Here is an 8,868-nt window from a genome sequence, read left to right as displayed (position 1 = left end):
GTGATGCAATAGGTTAGGAGCTACAATGGTTAAACTGGTATTTTGAAAGAATTGGATCTTCTTTTTTGTGATCCTCTTTGTATTAGCAGTGTGTATTACAGCATGGTCCAATCAGATGACCAGGAACACTAATGTCTTGAATCCTCAAGAGAGGAAATGCCATTCTAGACTATTCTGCTCCAGTTTAATTAACCCCTGAGGATCTGCAAGATGTTTTACCCTCTTCTGGATACTGAAACATGGCCAAGAAATAGTTCATACAGACTGAAAATTTTAAATGTGGATAGTTAGCTAACTTTGCACTATAAACAATGTAATATTTTCCTTGTGTTTGATGAAGCAGTTTTTCTGCTATTCATCTTCCTTTTTACAATTTTAAAAAATTTTCAGTTCTGAATTTGTATTAATTTTATAATATTGCATTAATTATTTGCAGCCGTACATACTTTTAGATCATGAGGGATAAAAACATGACACATACTAACTCAGGTTATTGTTCACAGAAAATAGGTCCTATCCAGTTGTGGCTTAATCCTAATATTGAAACACTTGACACTTGTGACAGACCAACTAACAAATCTCATCTTCAAAGTCTTAGCGGGACATCTGCAGTTTCTGTCGATAGAATTTTACCAACTCTAAACTCCAGCCTGTTTGATTCCAGTCAGGAAGTTCCTTCTCAGTGTGACAAAACTGGTTCAAGACCACATTCTGGTAAGATCAGCTCCATGATAGAGTTTGTTTACAAGTGGCCCAATTTTCAAGGTCAGCATCAAGCTCATTACAGAAAGTTTAACCAGGATAGCCCAGAGTCTCATCATCAGTTGAATACTAGACAAGTCACACCTGAAAGTTATCATTCCAGAAAATCTTTGCTTGCTAGGACTACACTCTCCCATATAAGTACTAATAAACGTGGCTCTGTCTACTCTCCAACTTCCATATATTCTCCTAAAACCTTGACTGACCAAGTCCCAGAGAAGGATGTTATGTCAGACAAACATTTTGTGCCACAAATTACTTATGGCTTTGCTGTCTCTTCAGTGCAGAAAAAGCAAAAATGGCTACAAACAAAAACTACTCATTCCACCACTTTTGAAGGCAAACGACTACAAAAAATTAAAACAAAAAAAAGCATATAGTACACATGTATCTTGTGCCTAAATGCTTATTATATAACCACTACATGTATGTATTTTATATAAATGTTTGGGGATAGTCTTAAATTTTTTACTGGTTTATTTTCTGTTTTATAGTTTAATTTTTCCATAAAACATAGATATTTACTCTGTTAATCTTAACATCTTTAAATAATTCTGCTTAATCCAAGTTGTGAGAACTAAAATGTGGATACTGGTGACCAGTATGTATTAAGCAAGTATTAATATAATTGTATTTCACATTAATACATATAATTATCAATATACATCGTTTATGTTGTATGTCACAAAAAATATTTCCTCTACCTCATAAGTAACTGAAGCAAAATTGTTTCACTAAAACATGTGATTGTTAAATTTTCAAGCAATTTAATAGTTAAAAAGTAAGATTTTTGTACCTTAGATTTTAGTTTTCTCAATTTATAGACTTTTAACATATGTATTACTGTTTTACACAAACCACAAGTATGAATAAAAATTTTCACAAATAACTTTTTTCTGACTTTTTTGTTACAACAGATCTTATTGTTTTTCTCAATTGTACCCTGGTAGATCAGAGTAAGTGTATGGACTTACAACTGTAAAATCCAGGGTTCACAACCCCACAATGGCCAGAGCACAAATATCAAATTTAGTTTTGAACTAAAACAAACAAACAAATGCAATTACTAAAATAATAATGAATTTCACTCTTCCATAACTACTTTAAAATATGCATTTATTCATATATATTCAGGTAAATGTTTTGTGCGGATGTTCTGCATATAGTATGATACCTTCGTGAACTGAATGTCAAGTAAAACTTGCACTTGCCAATTGCTGGAAACTCATATAATTTTAGCCCTATATCTGATCTCCTTGGGTAGAGATGAGCCCATCTTAAGGGATGATGCACATATTTGTATAATTTAGAATGAGTTAAAGTTTTTCCTCTCCCACGAATATTACTTGGAATAGTCTGTGATGTATGCAATATTCGATTTTGGTATACCACACTTTTAACGTTTTGTTTGAATTTCAGTTGTAAATCAGAATTCCCTATGTTTTTGCCTGATGCAGAGTTTGGTTGAAAAGCTTTCTCTAAGTCCCAGCAGCCAGTTAAAATCACAGCAGAAAACTTTAAGCTCGTCAATATGTGTAAAAACCTGCAGATTTCTTGTAAATAAAAGTTTTGTTTTACTTGTTCACTTCTGTGTTTCTTGCACTTACTGTTTGTGTTAAATTGTTTTTATAAAAAACATTTCCAACATCTGTATTTTATGGATACTTGTGAACTTATTTATTGGTTATTAGTAGACCTAAATACTACACAAACCTTTTCCCAAAATATACTGTAAATTTTTATTGTTTGCATTGATGTGATTTATGGATTCTGGAATTACTCCACTGTACCATACATTCTTTTTAATATCAATATATGTTAAATTTATAAAAAGGTGAGGTCTACATCAGGAAATTGTCTTTTCACTACTTTGATTGTCTGACCATTCAGTAGTGTCACCACTTGAATACAATAATAGAGAAATATTAAGTAATAGAGAGGTTGTTAGTTATTCTTGACTGTTTAAGTTAATGGGAGTGTTATGATTCAGTTGGTTTACGTATAGCACGAGTATTAAATTTAGTTATTTTTAGAAGGAATAGTTTATAGCAAGTTTGTTAACGTAACTGTGTACGAATCATACCTTATGGAGTTCAGTTGTGAATTAGCGCTTGTTGTATTATTGCCTCATGTTACTAGAACCTTCTAAGTTTTTCTCGTTGTTTTGATTACGTATTATTACATCATAATATCTCGTATTTTTTAGAACATTCTAGGCATTGGTCAGGCTATAAATACGCCTATAAAATGTAGTTTCAGTTAGTTATATAGATAGATCTAAACTGTGTAATTGTGAGTTTAGCCAATAAGAACGTATAGTGGTGATTTTTAAAGTGAAGTTATTGCACATAGTATTTTAATAACAGAGTAGAGAGAAATAATTTGCCTTGTCAATTGGGTGCTAAACTAACTGAACCAACCTGTGTGGACTTTGACAAAAAGAGACATTTATTTAAAGCTCTGGATGCAACTGTGGTAATTAACCGTGTAATGAACATTTGTATATACGTTTAACTAATTTTAATATATATTATTTTAAAACAAGGAGACTGTGTGCTGTTTGTTTATTGTTTAAATTTATCACCAGCAAGCCACAGACACCTACTGTAAAGAATTCTACCCATACATAAAAACCTGATAGTAGTGTACTGTTATTATGAACACTTGACCTGAAGTTGATATAATCCTCACAACTGAAACGTTATCTTATGATGATTTTAAAAGGTGATAACAAAAGCTTTTAGCAAATTCAAACAGTTTCAATTAAAATAAGTCTTTGTGAATATAACTACTACTGTATGTTGTGGCATGTAAATCGACTCGGCGTATAAGTCAAACCCTAAATCTACGCCAAAAAAATCGTGTAATATTCTGATAACTGCCACTCAACCCCCTTCCCCTTAAAATTATACAGAAAACCTATACAGTATCCATATATTTCTAAAGACCGATGAATATTTACAGAAAAAGGTTCGTACACACTTTATTTAACAGCATTGACAACAAGATTTAAAATCCATCAAAGTCCTCATCTTCAGAATCTGAATTGCCAAAAAGTTCATTGAATTCACTTTGACTTATCTGATCGTCGTAGACATTACATTCCTCCATGGGATCGTTGGACAGGCATCGTGTAATGTCATAACACCAAGTTGTGTCATTTCACGAAATGGATACACCAACTCCGATGAGCAATAAAGTCAGAAATATTTCTCTACTTGGCCCACCAATTGGGTTGTAGCATAATCTGATTTCTTTTTTAAATCGAACCAGAATTGCGGTTTTCGTCAACCCATTTCATGAGGTTTGTTTCCATTTCAGGCTGGAAATCAGTTTTTCATCTCCGATCAGCACACTTCATTCTTGACAGACTGATATTTCCCTATCTTTTTTCGCCAATCACGAACAAATTTTTCGTTTACATCAAATTCCCTACTCGCAACACAATTCTTTGTCTTTTCAGCAAATTTCGTGACTTTAATTTTGCTTTGTATCTCATACATTTTGGGGGCATTTCTATGTTCAGTCGTTGAATATATCACCGAAATGACAATTACGATGGACAGTGCGACCTTTATGAAGTCGTTTCCTAGAATTTCAAAACAAAACTCTGATTGAAGATTATTATTCGGTGTACCTGAATAGAATGATTCACTCGATCGAGAGGCTCCACTGACGATCAAGAATTTGCCATTTTTTGTATCTGTTGTATAAGTCGAGTCCTCTTTCTTGGAATAATATTCTCTCATAAAACAAATCGACCTATATGCCGCGATATACGGTACTTGAATTATATGTGCTCTGTACTTAGAAGGTAAAAAGCTTAAAGCCAAAGACACCAGTATGAGAACGGTGGTGTTCATTTGAGACATCTTAGGATGTTTTGAAATAATACCTTGCACTTGTTAGTGTTTCTGGACGTTAGTATCCATAGGTAAGATCTTGACGGTGGGTGGGAGACGTTGAATAGTTCTAAATCGTTTAATTATTTCAGTGAATTTGTGCCCAAGGTTTTAAAATATTAACAGTCGTATGCTGTAACACCTTGCATATAAAGGAAGGTGATAAAGATATAAAATTATAATAAGTAATGAGAAAAAAAAAGCAAGAATTTAGTTTAGTATTTATACAAATTATGTGACTAATTGGCTAATGATATAGAAGATTTTGTTCTAAAAATTCATTAGAATGTGTACCAGAGATTCAGTAAACTAGGATAGGAGCCAACACTAACAAAGGAGTTTTTATATGTGAAATTATTAGAAATATTCTACTTTTAACAAATTATTTAATGGTAATTATGATTTATAGTCTTGCACATATACAAGTAGTTATTTACACTAAATCAAAAATTACTCCACACAGCTGCCAGAAAAATCAAAGAATCACAGGCTGTATTTTTTAAGATAAAGACAGACATCTTTAAGTTAAAAAAATTAACGCTTCATTGTTAATGAAATAAAACTGACAATTTTATCTTTAATAAATAAGAAACAATGCCCTGTATTTAATTATTTGATAAAATCAATTTGGTTAATTATTTACAAATACTTCATTTTCAATATACGCATTGATACATGTATACGTTGACTATTGTCTTAGCATTGAGTCTAACAATATTATCTTTAACTTGTTGATGGGAAGGGGGGAACTTACGCATAGCCTAAACCCTATGTTTTATTTAAACTAATTAAGTTTAATTAACAATACCATATCTAGCTTATTAGACACTCACACATAAATAAAACTAATTCCTTTATCTTTGCTAAGATTTGTGAATTAAGAATACAGTTAATAAATCTTATCCTCACAGTTAATTTGATCAAACCAGACAGACCAGCCTAAGACACATCTTTATAAATTTCTCATTATAAACCTTCGGATGCTTATTGTGTGCCATCTTGCAACCATGCACGACTCCCTGAGGGGGGAAAAATATTTTTTTTCTAATGAATACAGAGACAGTACAAACGAAACTCACAGGATTCAGCAACTGACACTAAAACCTTTATTTTCAAAAATTAACATTATTTACATCCAATCAAATTCTTAGTTTGTCTATCACGTATTGCAAGCTGGGCATGGTCTGGTAATTAGTATGTCAGACTGCAGAGCAAAATGTCCAGGGTATGAAACGTGATGACACTGAACATGTTTAGTACTTTCAGTTGTGAATGCATTATAAAAGTAACAGTCAATCCCATTATTCAATAGAAAGAGCTCCTTGTGGCAGCAGACGCTGCTGTCTAGCTGCCTTCCATTTAGTTGGCAGTTCAAAAATTAAGGACAGATATTTCAGTACCTTAGAAGCTTGGACTTCTCCATTTAGTTCTTGTTTGTTTGTTTTTTGTGCAAGTGAGATACCTTGTTCATTTCATACATTGTGTCCATTATTTCATTCGTTCTCATGACTCAGTTATTCAGAAATTTAGCATTATTTTGTAGCAAATATACTGATCGTATGTCCTGTTGTTTAATGCATCCACTCATTTCTTTCAAGTAAATTCAGTTTTACCTAAATATACCAAAGAGTGGATTGGAAGAAGAAAATTTTAGTGTCATGATCACAGGTTATTATATTACAGAGTTTGCTACATCTACTGAAGTGTTTACTTCTCTGTTTTTGAACTTTTGTGTTTAAAGTTTTAAAAGGCTTCTTAGTTGAATAAAATGACTTTTTTTCACAACTAGAAATATCTATGATCAAAAGGGAATCCTGGCTACTGAAGGAAGAAGGTTACCTCAAAGAGTTGTTGGGTCTAGAAGAAGTCCTCTCCTGGACATCTGACGTTTGCCAGTGCTGCAAAGGTCTATAACTTCTATCCTGCTAGAGTCACTGACTTGGGAAGAAAAGCTGCTGTTGTCTGCTGCATCCAGAATGACTGTCCAGGTCTTCACACGAGGTTCAACCTCAGTGTGAGGAAAACGTGAACCACTGAGGATCATTGCAGTAGTGGCATCTGGCAAGTCTGAGACAGTCTATATAGGATTCCCAGATTTACACTAGATAGAATAATCCAACCCTATATCTTGTCAAAGCCATTCAAGACTAGCCAAGAGAGACTGGAGGTATGATGTCCACCAAAAAAAAAAGCTATCTCATCACCAGGTGAGATTATAAGCACTGAATAGCTAAGTGAATGGATCAGGAGGCAGTGGTGAGTCTCTCCAACCTGGAATGTGTACTGCTGTGACAGTCATGGACCGCACAGGAGCCTTGGACTATGCAAAGATGATGACCAAGCTGCTGAGCATATCTATCATTGTGCCACTGCATCATGTTTCTTGAGAATACATATAATGGTGTGTCTATGAAGTCAAGAACATCTTGGTTAGGTGATGGCTGGGAATTTGTGAGGAAGATGGTCTGGCCATGATCACAGTTTCCCATGAGGGAAGTAAAGCAAATCACTCTATTAACAATCAAAGATACAGTGAAAGAGGATTTGGGACATTTCTGAAGCATTTTGTACATGTAACTTCTTGGATTGGCTGGACTCCATAACAGGCTTTACAAATTCTGGTTTTAACTTTAGTTGGTCTAGTTCTAGACTCCATTGATCACTTGAATGTAGAACAAATGTGAGATAGTCATTACTGATTTGTACCAGAGGTTCAGCATGGTGTAATACAGAGCAATCCATCAGGCTAAATTCAAGGCTTGAAAGAGGGGTACAGTGGCAAGCTTGAAAACTTATGCAGATAATTTGTGCTGTTTGCACGGTAAGGCTTATCTTCCACTGACTTTAGCAGATCGTGAAGATATCCACTTTGACAAGTTTGTGAAATGGCTACTGAGTGACATGATATGGCATCACTTGGGTGTGAGAAATATTCTTATCTTTACTGTAACAGTTTCTGTTATGCTGCATTACAAAGTGATAACTTCAAACTGGTTGCAAGAAAGGAAGAAAGTTGTCCATTCTTTGAAAGTCATTATCCTGGACACCATCTGAGGACTGAGACCATTCCTGATATTGTGACTTAGTAGGATATTCCACTAGTGGACGAATGCAACAATTAACACTTCAAGAGCTCTGGGAAGAGCATCTGAAATACATGGGTGCTCCTTCCTGTGCAGCAAGGGAAAGTGTGACATAGACACACGTAGCATAGACATACATAACCTTTGGCAATTGATTGAGCAGTTACAAGAGCAGGAGGTGTGAGGTACCATTATTATTAACCTGTAAGGTTCTTTAGGCTGCATTTGAGTCCATACAATCAGAATTGTTGTAATCACTGTGTGATGTGTGTGTGTCATCCAGAGACAAATCTGGACTAAATAGGGTATAGTCTAGGAAATAATTGTTGGCTTTTATCTGCAAAGGAAAGACCTGAAGATCACTGGTCCACTTCCAGAGATGAGTGAGGTCACCTGTATATACTCGTGGTCTTTGACTACTTCACATGCAAAGTGAGCTGAGACTTATCCATTTCAGCTGATACACATGAAGGCTTTGAAGCTGGCCAAGAAAACCTTGGGTTGAGTGCAGCCCAATGATTAAAATGCCAGATCGTGGATTTGAGGTTCCGTGGTTTATACCTCATTATCACAAAATATAATAACAATTACATTCCACACTTTGGAGCAGTGGATGCATTATAAGAGTGATGGTCAAATTTCACCATTCAGTCAAACAAGAGTACCCCAAGAGTTGTGGTGAGTGGTGTTGGCTAGGATAACTTCCCTCCAGTCCATCACTTTAAATATTATGGATGGTTAATGCAGATAGTCCTCGAGTAGATTTACACAAAATTCAACAAATAAACAAATAGAACACTATGGAAATGTTTTAGATCTGAAAGATGCATACAATATTGTCTATTCTCCCATTCTTCCTGACAAAATGCTCAGAATTGGCATCAATATAACTCATGTAAGATGGGTTGTAGCTGCACTAACTCACAGAAAATACATAATGAAGCATGGAATATGGCACTCAGACTTGATCACCACCAATACTGATATAGCTCAAGGATCACCACTCTCGCTAGTCCTCTTCAATATCTATAAAATGAATCTAGCCCGCCTTGACAGTCTAACCATTTGATATCTGCATGGTCATCAATCCTGCCAAATTCACAGCCCTGTTCTGCACACTC

At 34.7% G+C, this 8,868-nt stretch overlaps 1 protein-coding gene across 11 annotated transcripts in view; it reads left to right on the top strand.

The window, feature by feature from the left end:
* Positions 1 to 8,470, top strand: part of LOC106460632 (coiled-coil domain-containing protein 157-like) — a 58,041-nt gene extending 49,571 nt beyond the window's left edge. For 6 of the 11 annotated variants that reach the window (XM_022387403.1, XM_022387401.1, XM_022387402.1 and 3 more), the window contains one exon: positions 13 to 1,692. The gene's annotated coding sequence lies outside the window, so the exon portion shown is untranslated. Of the gene's footprint in view, positions 1 to 12; positions 1,693 to 2,181; positions 2,944 to 8,459 lie in introns of those variants that run through there. The other 5 variants (XM_022387398.1, XM_022387399.1, XM_022387397.1 and 2 more) reach the window with 5 other exon arrangements.
* The last annotated feature ends 398 nt before the right edge of the window (positions 8,471 to 8,868 follow it).

This window comes from Limulus polyphemus, unplaced genomic scaffold (assembly GCF_000517525.1).
Source record: "Limulus polyphemus unplaced genomic scaffold, Limulus_polyphemus-2.1.2 Scaffold806, whole genome shotgun sequence".
In the NCBI taxonomy this organism is placed as follows: domain Eukaryota; kingdom Metazoa; phylum Arthropoda; class Merostomata; order Xiphosura; family Limulidae; genus Limulus; species Limulus polyphemus.
Note: the sequence above shows the minus strand (reverse complement) of the source record. Positions and strands in the feature narration are given on the sequence as shown.